A 14,159-nucleotide genomic window follows, 5' to 3' on the forward strand; every position below is an offset into this window, starting at 1 on the left:
CTTCCTCTTTTCCTTCTCTGTTGAGAGAATGCAAGTCAGCCGTGATATGGTTTTCCTTTTGCCCACAATATACATAGAGAGCAGTAGTGTAGCACGTGCCGGTTCGTGAACGGTCGCTCCAGAGGGACAGTTGGAATATTGTTTTCTTTTTTCTTTTTAGTAAATCCTCCTCAATGGCTTTGCCATGTGTCCCAAGTTCTCTGATCCCTACAGGGATCACGTCCCAATTGATGGTCCCGGGGCCCGCCAGGGCCCGTGGGGGAAGGGATCAAGAGGTCATTGACCGCGGAGGACCCAGTAAGCAGTGCTGGGATGGCAGAGTGCTGAGAGGGGAGTCTTGACGGCAGCAGAGCGATGGCACCTCAGAGAGAGGGGCGCTCATACTCTGGGCCTCAAGCAGTCACTCACTCTCTCTTACTCTCTCTCTCTCTCACTCACTCACACACACACACAGCTTTGATGCCTAAGTTATGGGCTGGATGAAGGCGAGTGAGGCGCCGTCTGGTATGACCTCAGATGAACTCCCTCAAGAACAGAGGTCTTTGATGTAGTTTTACTACTATTAGATAATGTCTCGAGACACTTGTTTTGCTTTCATTCAGGCAATTAGAATGTTAAATCTTGTTCCAATAAAATGCCATTTATGAGAAAATTGTTCATGATTAACTGTGTGCGGCTTTCACACAACAATAGCCAATAACACCCCCCCATGAAAAAATATATATAACCTTTTTTTTTGTTGCCACTATAACGGAGACCTCGAGCTAGTCTTGGGTTCTTGGATATCCGATACAGCACATTCTTGGACACTCGTCGCACTTGCCAGTGTGTGGTGCACTGCTAGATCAAGCCTGGCCGGTAACCAAAGACCTCAAGGCATCTCTCCTCTTGGCCATTTATACGCCTCTGCGGCTATCACCAGAAAGCTTGATGGCGGCAGCCGCGGAGGTGCACAGATTTTTTTACATTTGCATAGCCAAAAGAGTCCTACAGGTACTGTAAAAGTGAGAGCGAGTCTTGAGCCTTAAAGCTCAGCTATTTGACTTGCAAACCGGTCTCTGTCAACGGCGTGTGCCCCAGCTTCATTCTCTGTCTGTCCACTGAGTCACTTCCCAGCTTCGCTACTCTGCTTATTATAGCTGCTTACTCTCCTCATTACTAGCCAGGGCAGAAACAGAGTGGTGTGTAGTCGCTGCACCAGGGGCGTCACAAGGGGGGCGGAAGTGGGACTGAGTACTAGGGCCCATGGTGGAGGGGTTTTTCATTATTTTATACTTTAGCTATTGGAAAATAGCAGATATACAAGCTCACAGCGCGGCACTGAGTGCCGCGCTGCGAGCTTGTAGATCTGCAATTTTTTTAAAGTCGTGAAAATGTGTGCAAATCTATGAATATATGTATTTTGTAAGTGATCATTTTCAGTCAAATTTTGCTTCTGGGGGGTCCCTGGAACTAAATATTTTGAGATGGGGGTCCGTGGTCAAATACATATCATTTTGGGGGAAAAAAAAAGGATTTGAAATATTCAAAGACTATTGTTCACGATTTTTCAAAAATAGCAGATCTACAAGCTCGCAGCGTGGCACTTGGTGCTGCGCTGTGAGCTTGTATATCTGCTATTTTTCAATAGTTAAAGCACAAAATAATGTGTAATAATGCGACAAACCCCCTCCCCCTATGAAGAACATTCATGGGGGGCCCGCAGTGAATCCTTGTACCCAGGGCCCAGAATTTGGTGCGACGCCCCTGCACTGCACTGCACTGTACTGTACCAACCCCCCACATCGGAGCCATTATCCCTGTCTGTCTCAGTAAACAGACCATTAACAGACACAGTCAGCGGAGGCCAGATCCCCATTGTTTTCCCCTCCCATAGATCTGTGCAAATATTGATCTTGAGGCCTTTGAGCATGAGTCATAATAATAAGCGGCATACTGTATTGGAGCATAGTACTCTGACTCTGTCTGTCGGGGAGGCTTTTTAACTTGTGGATGAGTCATTTGTGACCCAGTGAAGGGCTAATAGGAAATGGAGGGAGCAATAAATGGGGGTGGGAGGGGGGGGTTATTCTGGTCATCCCAAAGGGAGGTCTGGTTTCTAGTGTTATATATCTTCGTTGTCCGGTGGAAACCTTGTATGTCCAGGGCGTTTGTTTTGTATTTATCATTTAAAAAAATGAACTAAATTAATGAAAACAGCCGATCTACAAGCACACAGGTGCGAGGCGTTGTGTGCGTTGTGTGTCTGCTGTGTTCACTAGTTTTGTGCGACTTTACTTAGCGAAAAAACTTACAAATTTAGAAACTTGGAGATACGAGGTTTCTGCCCGACAGTGACGATATTTTTTGGCTCTCTGCAAGGCCGTGTGCCAGGGGTCAAGCCAAATCCCCAGACAGACAGACAGACGGACCCCGGCCAGGCTCAAACCAGCCCCCCCCCCCCCCAGTGGAGGGGGACACCGGTGGGGCAGGGATCTCCTGGGGTAGCGCCCTCTTCCTGCCCCCAGGTTTATTTTTTGTCACTGACTGCAGGCGGTCCGGGTCAACAGCACCTTGTAGAGGGCGAGGTGATGTCTCCCTGACTATTTATACCTTAACACACACACACACACACACTCACTCATCTTTAGAGGTTTGTAATGCAGCCACTGTCAAAAATAGCAGATCTGCATCACGATGCAACACATTGGCTGCGTTTACACATGCACAACATTTATTCATTCAGAATGAGCTCATTCCGAATATAGATTCATACCCAAACGTTTACATGGAACCTGAACAAAAGTCTATTCTGATTCAAATGGTATATACAGTGCTTCCCCTCCAGACCAGTATGAAAATTCATTCGGAATGGATATTCTATTCCATTCTGAGGTGTTTACATGAGCATTTTCATTCTGAATGAGCAGTCATTCGGAATACAAGTGGAATATACTACCTGCCCATGTAAACGCAGCCAATGTGAGCTTATATTTGTGTGTCTGTATGCAACAAATAATAAATCAGACTTTAGGGTTGCGTGCTTTGACTTAAGGACTCTTCCACTTTCTCCCCTTTTTCTCACACACACACACACACACACACACACACACACACACATACACACACACACACACACACCAGCACAACCGAAGTCTCCCTGCCTGCGCCCCTCCCCTTGCCCCCAGGGGCAGAGGGCTCATTGATGTACAGAGGGATTATCAGGCTCATTTTCCCCTCTTAAGAGCCGGGAGAAAGAAAACAAACTCCCGTCATGTGGGGCTAGGCTGTGGGGACTTGCCTCGCACACAACTAATTGTAGGAGTTACCTCTCTACTATGATGTATGAATCCCCCCCCCCTCCCCCTCTCTCTCCCCACTCTACCTTTCCCTGCCTTTGTGTGGTGTTTTGGCTCCCTCGCCCCCGCTGGTCTCTCTGTTCTCGTCCCAGCTCCTCTTGTTAATTGAAATCCTCGCTGCCTCTCCCTGATGCTCGAGGTGCTGCCGTAACCGATACCTGTGGAGGACAATCCCCCTGGGAGAGCTCTATTCTTCTTAACGGTGCAACCCGTCTTCTATTCCCAACATGTTACATCCATCTATGTATCGTGTGTGTGTGTGTGTGTGTGTGTGTGTGTGTGTGTGTGTGTGTGTGTGGGTGTGTGTGTGTGTGTATACGCTTGCATGCTATATGGGTGTGCCTCGTGCTAGCAGCCATTCACTGAGCAGCATATGCCCTCTTCTATTGTTTACGGCCCCATTTGGTTAACGATGACACCAATGTCATATCATTTTTCCTCACCCTCCAGTCTAGTTTGTTCACTCTGCTCTCTTTGCGCTTGTGGGGGAAGTTATCGGGAAGGGACGAGAGAGAGAGATATACACACACACACACACACACACACACACACACACACACACACACACACACACACACACACACACACACACACACACACACACACACACACATCAGAGAGAGAGAGATGCTCTCTGTGTCAAGTGGCTAGCAGGGTGTGTGATGACTCTACCAAGTCCATATCTGTGTTTGTTATACTGGTGGTGCTGTCAGTCAGCCAGCCTTTACTGCCCCCACCAGGCCAGATAGAGGAGGTGCAGCTTAGGAGAGGCTGCAGGGGTGAAGCAGAGCTGTGTGGATGGGCAGTGACAGGTGACGCTCGACACAAGGAAGTGAAGTTGTGTTTGGGCCGGCTGTAGGCTGCTACACAAAAGGCCTTTATCGCAGGCCCTCAATAATGCAGTCATTCACAGATGCGAAAACAAAGCATAGCTCTTGGCCACTGATACCGGCCCAGAGGTTTCCATGAGGACAGCTTGCAGATTGTCAATCACTCTAAATGAGCATGTATTGCTATATGCGTTAATGTCAAGTGTCACCCAATGCTTGTGTTAACACTCCAAACGTGTTCTCCCTTTAACTAAGTGTTACTGATACCCCCTCTCTCTCTCTCCCTCTCTCTCCCTCTATATCTCTCTCTCTCACTTTGGGATGCGGAGAAACAGACATCGGCTGTCAGCGGTGATGATAAGACAAATGATAATGGATAAGCGGGCTGTGGGCTCACAGGAGTATGATGTCACCAAGTGCCCTCTACACACACATTCAGGCACGCACACATGCACAGTGCACACATAGGGCTGTCACAATTATTACATGTCTAATCGCAATTATTTGACATAATCGCTATTATTTGACATAATCGCAATTATTTGACTTAATCGCAATTATTTTGTGATAATCAATAATCAATGTTCTTTTTAAAGTGTACCTGTACATTTGTCAAATATGTCCTTAATTTCTTTGTATATTTAGGTTATGTGTCATATCTGCCATGTGCAACTTCAAAGCCTACAAGCCAAACAGAAATGTAATTGTCAACGACAAAAACGCAATTAAATCGTTAATCGCTATTATTTGAGTGACAATTAATCGCCATGTAAAATGTAATAATCGTGACAGCCCTATGCACACATACACACAGAAATAATGTGACGGACAGCACGTAGTCTAACGGTTTGAGGGTCTATCTCACACTCTTGGTGTCCCAGAGGAAACCGCATTCGATGGAAAAGAGTGTGACCTGTGACCCGGCGGTGATGAAAGGCTGCTGTTGACAGATATAGTATACCTGTGAGAGTCCTCTGTGTTTGGCTTGACTGCGGGGGCTTCGGTTTCTGCACCATAGGCCGCAGTCCAACTCACACATTCTCCAATGGTGAAATAGCCCTGCTGCTGCTGGTACCATTGGTTTGCTGTTGGGGAGATGCAAACCACACCGGCCGCCCCTGGGTAAACAATGTACTGAAATGCATGTGGATTGGGTAGACAAACGCGAAATATGGTGCATTCATGCGCGCACACTCGCATAAACACAATTCACTCACAGTGCTGCGTGTTACGGCCCTGCACTGGGGTGCTTTTACACTCACGCTGTGTGTGTGTGTGTGTGTGTGTGTGTGTGTGTGTGTGTGTGTGTGTGTGTGTGTGTGTGTGTGTGTGTGTGTGTGTGTGTGTGTGTGTGTGTGTGTGTGTGTGTGTGTGTGTGTGTGTGTGTGTGTGTGTGTGTGTGTGTGTGTGTGTGTGTGTGTGTGTGTGCGCGCGAGAGAGGGAATGAGTGAGAAAAGGAGGGGCAGATGGGGTAGCAGCCCTGCGAGTGTAACTGGAGCTGCCTTAGGAATGCGGGGTTGGGGGGGGGGGGGGGGGGTGAAGGAGGGGTGTTTTAGAGGAGCAGAGTGGGGGGGCAGCAGTGGGTTGGGGGGGCAGCTTGAGGGGGCGGGATGGGTGATTAGGGGGTGACAGCTGAGTGCTGACCCCTCTATAATGACAAATCATCTGGCAGGTGTGTGGTTCGGCAGCCCCCCCCCCACCCCCCCCCCACCTCTCATTCCCAGGCCAGGATTCCCAACCGCTGCTAGAGCGCAGCGCTAAAGGAAGGCTTCCGGACAGCCTCACTGACTGGACTGCTGTCCAGTAGGACTCATGACGCCTGCTCTTCTGGCCTTTCACAGTTATGAGGGGGAGATATAGCCCACTGGTTCCCAAACACTGGGTCGAGACCCATTTGTGGGTCGCGTACACATTTTCCAACAATTTATTTTTAATATTTCAAAACATTTTCAATAAACATTCCCAAAAAAGCTACATTTTTCATGAATTAAAAACCTAAATTCAATTACTTTTTTTCCCCCAGTACTTTCATGAAGAAATAAAAGAAAATACATTTCCATAAATTAGAAAACAAATGTTTCAGCAGTAGTGAAAATAGCTGATCTACAAGCTCACAAGCTCATAAAATCTACAAGCTCACAAGCTCGCTTCGCGCAGCGTTGTGAGCTTGTAGATCGACTATTTTCACTCGTTTGGGTCGTTTGGATCCCAGGCATAAAGTATCTAATCTCGCTTTTGAGTCACAGGCTAAAAGGTTTGGGAACCACTGATATAGCCTGTCCGGTATTTTATCCTCTGCCTCCTCCTTTTAGATGACTTGATGCAACAAACTAAGCTCCTACATCTATACTATAATTTTGCGAATGTCTGAGTGAGTGAGTGTCTGTCTGTCTGTCTGTCTCAGCGTTTCTCCTCGGTGGCTGGAGCAATTGATCTGAAATCGCATCACCATTAGCATATGAACACACCTGACATAACTGTGAAGCCCGTTTGTCACTTTCACAAATCGTATGCTGTATATTCGCATTTTTATGGTGTATCTATATCTATTTAGCCTACAGTACCTTTTGTGACCACACATGTTAAGGGAGGGGCGCTGTTGTTCAGGCCATTAGCACAATCACACACAAAAACCCCAACACACACACACACGGGGGGGGGGGGGGGGGGGGGGGGCGGGGTTCTGGCCCTGTTACAGATGTTGTCCAAAAATCATGCAGATCGGTACACAGTATCTCTGTAGCCGTTAAATGGAACGGGTATTTCTAACATTGATGCTCCTACATATTAGCATGCAAGCACCAGTTAAAGTTACTTTCCATCCCTCATATACTGTGTGCACAGTGCACATCCCATAACCCACACACTGCACATCATTTCGGAGCTCATATCTTTGAACGGGTAAGGGCTTGTTAATAAACACAGCTAATGACAGGGCTCTGTCCTCCGAGGTGACACTATTGCTTTGACTTTGCGGACGATTATGTTTTTCCATGCTTTGCGTGGATTCGACAGAATACTGTGAGCGCCACCTTGTCCTGCCCAAAAGGTCGACAGACAGACACTGACAGACAGACAGGCTGAACCGGAAAGCCTCTGATCCCTGGGCCGCAGCGGCAACTGCTGTACCCGGATCAGAGATGGTGCTGTGGGCAGGGGTGTCACACCAAATTCTGGGCCCTGGGTACAAGGATTCACTTCAATTATTGTGTGCTTTAACTATTGAAAAATAGCAGATATACAAGCTCGCGAGCTTGTAGATCTGCTATTTTTGAAAAATCTTAAACATTTGTGCAAGTATTTGAATATTTCAAAGGTTTTTTTGAAAAACCTATGTTTCTATCATCAGTGGTGCACAAACCTTTTCATGTGAAGGACCCCCAAAATGCTATGTATTTGGCCACGGACCCCCATCTCAAAATATTTAGTTCCAGGGACCCCCCAGAAGCAAAGTTTGAGTTACAAATGTTCGCTTAAAAATACATATATTCAAAGATTTGCACACATTTTCACGACTTAGCAGATAGCAGATATATAAGATTGTTTAGGCAAGGATACAAGGATTTCAGGCACAGAGTGCCGTGCTTTTTCAATAGTTAAAGCACAAAATAATTGAAGAGAATCCTTGTACCTTCACCCCTCCACCTTGGGCCCTAGTCACTCAGTCCCACTCCCCCCCCCCCCCCCCCCCCCCCCTTGTGACGCCCCTGGCTGTGGGAGTGGACAGGTGCCAATCTGATGCCTGGTCTGGGGTCAGCACTGAGACCTTTGAGGAGGTTGTGGATCAGGAAGGGAACATTTTAGAGCAGATGGCCATTCAATAGACTTTAATACTCTCATGTACATTAGTCCCAATCACAGAGAAACTCATTCATAACATCCCTTAGTCTGTGGGAGACATTTATTTCCCCTATCCCTTCCCAAACTCATCTCGCAGACTGAATTGGACCTCTTTACGGGCCGCATTTGGCTCGTGGGCCGAAGGTTTTGACAGCCCTGCGAGAGACCAACCTGCTGTATAATGCACACGGGCACGTAAAGTCGTCATGCGTGTGGAGCCAGAATGCTCTCATTCCACAATGAGCATTGTTAAAGACCGATTCAGATCCCTGCTTTGTCTCAGGCGTCTACTTTGTGGTTTGGGTGTTCATTAAGTGTCTGACTGCTATCTGAAGTAGCCATTGTTGCATTATAGGACTAACCCCCCCCCCCCTCCCATCTCCATCATGACTGGGCTTCCCCAGATCCTCTTACTCCAGCCAACACATGGAGTCTAGACAGGGGGGGCCCAGCCTCGGCCTGCGACTCCCCTTCTGATATCTCCTACTACAAACTCGGGCTGTTTTCCCTCCGGAGTCCTGACTCCCGGCCTTGCATGGCTATTTCCCTGGCGAAGAAGAAGCCAAACACCCACCTAGGCCCCCCCCCCCCCTCCCCCCTTGGCTTCATCGGCCATCCAGACAACACAAAGAGGAGCCACACATTCTCAGCTGGAACTCACGCGGAACCCAGCGGAACATTTCGCCACTTATCTTTTCATTTTGAATTAGAGACGGGCGGCGTGGTGTTTTCCAGGCGACGGGAGCAGGGAATACGTTCGGGGTACCGCCGGGGGAAATCCAGGAGGATGATTATTAGCAGGAGACGTTGCCCAGGTATTGAGAGTTTTAGTGGAATTGTTTTGGGGGAGGAGGATGGTGGCATAGATCAGTGGTTCTCAACCTGTGGGTCGGGACCCACCGGGTCGGGACCCCCAGGGGGGTCCCCAAATTATTTTGGGGGGTACTCAGATGATTAACTTAATGTGCAACATTGTTTTCTCTCTCAACAGTAAACAAACCAACATAACGTTGAAGTGTATATAGGGTATCTGCACATTTCTAAAGTGTAAATTTAAGGACTTTTAAGACCCTTTTAATACCTCTAAAATAACTAATTAAACATTGGCCAAATTGTCAAATATTAGAGGCAAGAATTGTGAAAATAGCCGATCTACATGTAGATCTGCTATTTTCACGGCCTCAAAAGGTTGAGGACCACTGGCATAGATGCTGAGGGTAGGGGATCAAGAATAAGGCTATGATCAGTCATTCACTTTGCAATTAAAAAGACACAAAACCCTTTATCGTTCATTTTCAACATTGACGTTAACAAAGTAAACCCATACAATGGTGTCGCATGGAGAAAATTGCTGATTTTCCTAGCCAACCTGTGCTGTGGGTGCCGTTGCTGCTATTTTTTTTAAATCTTTGAACGTTTTTGACAAATGTTGCCTATAATGATGTGCCCAAAATAGGGATGCCAGTGGTTAAGGATTATTACAATAAGAAGATTATAATGGCTATAATGAACTGAAGAAAAAAAGAAGGCACAAACTTTTTTCCCTGGGACAAAAGACATCCCACCAATCCCTTTGAGCCATAGGGCATATACTGTATTACACAACATGATTGTGCACATGAATAGAAAACCCCATGTGCCATGCTGACAAATTCAGTCCGGCATACACGCTGTCACCCTGTCACCTGCACTAGTCAATTCCTGCGCGCCCCCTCATCCCACCCCCGCCCAAAGCGACATAATGGACCAGTCCAAAGTGACCCATATTTACCCAATAATACGAGGCTTTGAAAAGGCCCATATCGAGTTGCAGCTAATGCTCCACTGGGGCCCGCAGAGTGAAAGATGTTACCGGCCGAAACGTCTTGGGTTTCAGGGCCCTGCGAACAAAAGGCAGGCCAGTCCTCAGAGAGAGAAAGAGAGGAGGGAGGGGGAGGTGGTGGCGGTGGTGTGTGTGTGGGGAGGTGGCGGTGAGGAAGAGAGCTTTAAGTTTGAATTTATTCTTCGTACACAAACTTAAAGGATGAGCTGAAACAGTAGCAGCAGTGCTAGTTCTGTGCACCGTGGGGAGTTGAGAAACTGCGATCCTTAAGATTTATGTCCTACGCGGCATTCGAACCCGGGTCTCCATCAGGAGAGACCAAATTTCTCCAGCTCAGACAAGAGGCAATCCTCGCTTGGCCGGGGAGATATTGCTCTTATGAGCTCAGGCGGTACTAGTTGTAGACCAGGAGGTGTCCTACCTGACACCATGCAGGGTCTACATTTTTCGAAGGAAGAGTAGGGCAACCACCTCCAAGTACTGCAGATGTGCTTATTATATTAATACATTTGTATTCATTAAAATAAGATTGCAGCTTTAAAGCCGAATTCATAGTACCGGTATTAAGCTGTTCCAGACTTGTCGTGCGTGTGTTGTGGGTTTTGTCTGTATGGGTGTCCTTTTCTCTCAGGATGTTTAAAAGAAACACAAAAAAGCCGCATCTGCCAGTTTTTACAATCAAGGATACAGTTCACATTAATGCATTTCAAGTCTTTACATGTGTGGGTTGTCAGCAGTAATATTTTTTTCCCTCGAACAGACGCATTGTCAAAGCACAGTGGTCGTGTGAGACGTATCAAGTTTATCTCCCTTCATTTACAGCCGGTGTGTGTACCCGTGTCATGTATACGCATGCATCTCACCGTTTGGGAGGAGATGCGCTTACAGCGGCAGAATTAATGGGGCAGAACTGAACTAAGCTTCCATGTTAGGGGTGAGAAGAGGGCAGACGGAGGGGGCTTAAGAGAAGACGGTCGGTGGTGGTGATGGTGATACCCAAAGGTGATTTCACTTCATATCCTCTCCCCGTCTCTCTCCATCTACTTTCCACCCCCCACTTACACTATTCCCCCCCTCCTCTCTCTCCAGGGGCGTCACAAGGCGGGGGGAAGTGGGACTGAGTTACTAGGGCCCATAGGTGGAGGGGCCTTAATTTTCTTATACTTTAGCTATAGAAAAATAGATCTATTTTTGAAAAGTCGTGAAAATGTGGGCAAATCTTTGAATATATGTATTTTTAACTCAAAGTCTGCTTCTGGGGGGTCCCTGGAACTCAATATTTTGAGATGGGGGTCAGTGGCCAACTGGCCACATATATATATAATTTTGGGGGTCCTTCACTTGAAAAAGATTGAGCACCACTGATATAGAAACATAGGTTTTTCAAAAAACTTAAACGGATTTGAAATATTCAAATGGCACAAATTTTCACGATTTTTCAAAAATAGATCTACAAGCTCGCAGCGTGGCACCGAGAGCTTGTATATCTGCTATTTCTCAAGAGTTAAAGCACAAAATAATGCTAAATTGGTTAAACCCCCCCCCCCCCCCCCCCTCCTATGAAGAACATTCACAGGGGGCCCGCAGTAAATCCTTGTACCCAGGGCCCAGAATTTGGTGCGACACTCCTGCTTTCCACCCCCCACTTACACTATTCAAACCCCCCCCCCCCTCCTCTCTCTCTCTCCTTAGGGGCAGGCAGGTATAAAGTTACACAGAGCTCTCAGCTTTCTTGGAAGGCATGACCACATGAGTAGCTTGGGGATTAGATTAGCAGGAAGAGCAGACTTAGCTAGGCCGTAAATAGCCCACTTTTTCACCGTTAAAAAGGCCCAGTACAATATAATCAATAGACAGCACTCATCTCGTGCAGGAAGCCATCTGAGAAGGCCTCCCTCAAGTGCTCTGTGAAGGACACGCTACAGCAGCTTGGGCCTAATGAAGTTATTATTAATCACTGGACCCTTGCTGTTTTGAACTTGTGCATTGTCGCTCTAGTGGTTGATGAGTGGTATTTGTGCATTGCGTCCTGATTGCCGTCTCCTCACCTTTCAGTCGTCTATTCCAGTGGTTCTCAACCTGTGGATCGGGACCCCCAGAGGGGTCCCCGAATTATTTTAGGGGGGTCTCCAGATGATTAACTTTATGTGCTGCACTGTTTTCTCACTCTACGGTAAACAAACCAACATAAAGTTTAAGTGTATAGAGGGTATCTGCACATTTCTAAAGTGACAATTAAAGGACTTTTTAACACCCCTGAAATGACAAATTTATCATAGGCCAAATTGTCAAATATTAGAGGTAGCAATTGTGAAAATAGCCGATCTACACACTCACAATAGATCTATTTTCACAATAGAACTGTGTTATACAAAATGTAATGCCTCAACTCTTAGTGCTAGTCAGGGTGGGGGTCCCCAGTTAAAATTTGATTATTTGGGGGGTCGCGGCCTGAAAAGGTTGAGAACCACTGGTCTATTCCAAGGCTGTGTTGTTAACTTGTGTAAAATGAATGATCATTCATGATGACATAGTAGGTCCATGCTCCAGAGATATAATAGCTGATATTTGTTACAAAGAAAAACATAACATTTCAGTTTACAGTACTGCATAGAATCACTAAGAATTACAAAAGAAAAATAAATGTTAATTTATGTGCACTCTGATCAACATATTTCTCTTTCACATACAGTACACATCTCTCTCTCTCTCCCTCTCTCATATTCATTCACAGTCTCTTTGAGCCTCCCCACAGGTGTTGAGTTACTCTGTAAAGCATCTCTCGAGCGGTCGTAGAAATCAGAAGGCTGTCTGTGCCCTTGATTCCCTCTTTCACTTTGAAGTTTCCCAAGCTCTCTGGAACAGGGAGCCACAAAGCCTGACTCGTGTGAGGGCTTTAGACTGCTCTGCTGGGGCTATGAATTCTGATGGTACTGAGGAAGGGGGGGGGGGGGCGGCTCTGTTAGCTTTGAGACTGTGAGAAACCAGTGAGGCCCCATTCGTGTGCGGGGTGCTGCTCTCCCAGCACCCACTCTTGATGGTTGAAGATTGTGTGAGCGTGTTTGTGTGTGAAAGAGAGGAGGAAGGATTAGGATAGGTGGGGTCCGCAGGTCAACCTCTGCCCCTCCCACTCCTAAGCGGAGAGCACCCGTCACTGTGAGACAAGAGGTTGGAGGCTTTAATTGACAGCTCGACTGTTTTTCCATCTTCGGCTCAGAGTGAAAATAAACAGTGACTCTTGCCATTGCTCGAGAACCTAAAAAGGGGGGCCTTGGCAGGCTACAGCTGTAAGCACTTAAAAAATAAAAGACACCTATAATACTTTAATAGAGGCATGTTGGAGAGGTTTTTAGGCCTTTAGGTGTTTGAGTGTGGGTGTACGAGTAGTCCTCTCTTCATCTGTACCGACAAGGGGACAAAGGGTTTTGGAGAGCCAGGAATAATAACTTGAGTGTGGATTTGATGAAAACTAAACTTACTCAAGCTTTTCTGACAACTACAATTCTGGAAATCTGTAGGGTTTCAGGGTTTCTAGCGGCATGGAAAGAGTACTAGAATACTGTATACTCAAGTAGAAGTGCTATTTCTTGACTTATTACTCAAGAAGAAAATACAGAATTTGTTATTTTGATGACTACTCAGGTCTCAAGGACAAGGCCAATTGACATCCTGACTTAAGCATTTCAATATGAATAGGCCCTGCTCTCCATCCAATTCAGTGATTTTAGAAGAAAGCTTTATCAATGATTGCATTATGTGAACCTCATTACAGTCATTGTTAAAGATTTCTTAAATGGATTATCATCCTGATTGTGTCATAATGGCTGTAACAGTGGACTACTCTGTAATTCAGGGGTGTCCAAACTTTTTTCAAAGGGGGCCACACTAGAAAATATTAAAACACCCAAGGACCGACTGTCTCCTGACAAAATGTACTTTCGGTTGAACCATAACAAAGTCACATATATATGCATCGCAAATTTGCAATTACAATTTTATGTAACTATCATCATCAATATTTAAGTCTTTTTGTCAGGTGTGTGTGCTCTGAACAAAACACAAATAACTCACATTACCAGTACCAAATGTAACCAGACGTGCAAGGTAAAAACAACAAAATAGCCTTTCTTTGACCCCTTTAGCATGAGATAACAGAACAAGGAATCCTACTATAAAATATTCTTGTTTGGCGGTGCTGGCGGGGTGTTTATAGTACAATTTAGGATCTTACTGTAGTACAATTTAGTACAATTTGTCAAAGGGGCCGCATTTTGGACACCCCTGCTGTAATTCCTTTCCTAAACTTGTAATGTATAATACCTTATCTAT

General features: G+C 46.2%; 1 protein-coding gene across 1 annotated transcript in view; it reads left to right on the forward strand.

Annotated features, from left to right (window-relative positions):
* mnat1 (MNAT1 component of CDK activating kinase) overlaps positions 1–14,159 on the forward strand; it is a 58,656-nt gene that overhangs the window by 43,443 nt on the left and 1,054 nt on the right. The gene's annotated exons all lie outside the window — the stretch shown is intronic.

The sequence above is a fragment of the Nannobrachium achirus genome (assembly GCF_963921795.1).
Source record: "Nannobrachium achirus genome assembly, chromosome: 20".
NCBI lineage: Eukaryota > Metazoa > Chordata > Actinopteri > Myctophiformes > Myctophidae > Nannobrachium > Nannobrachium achirus.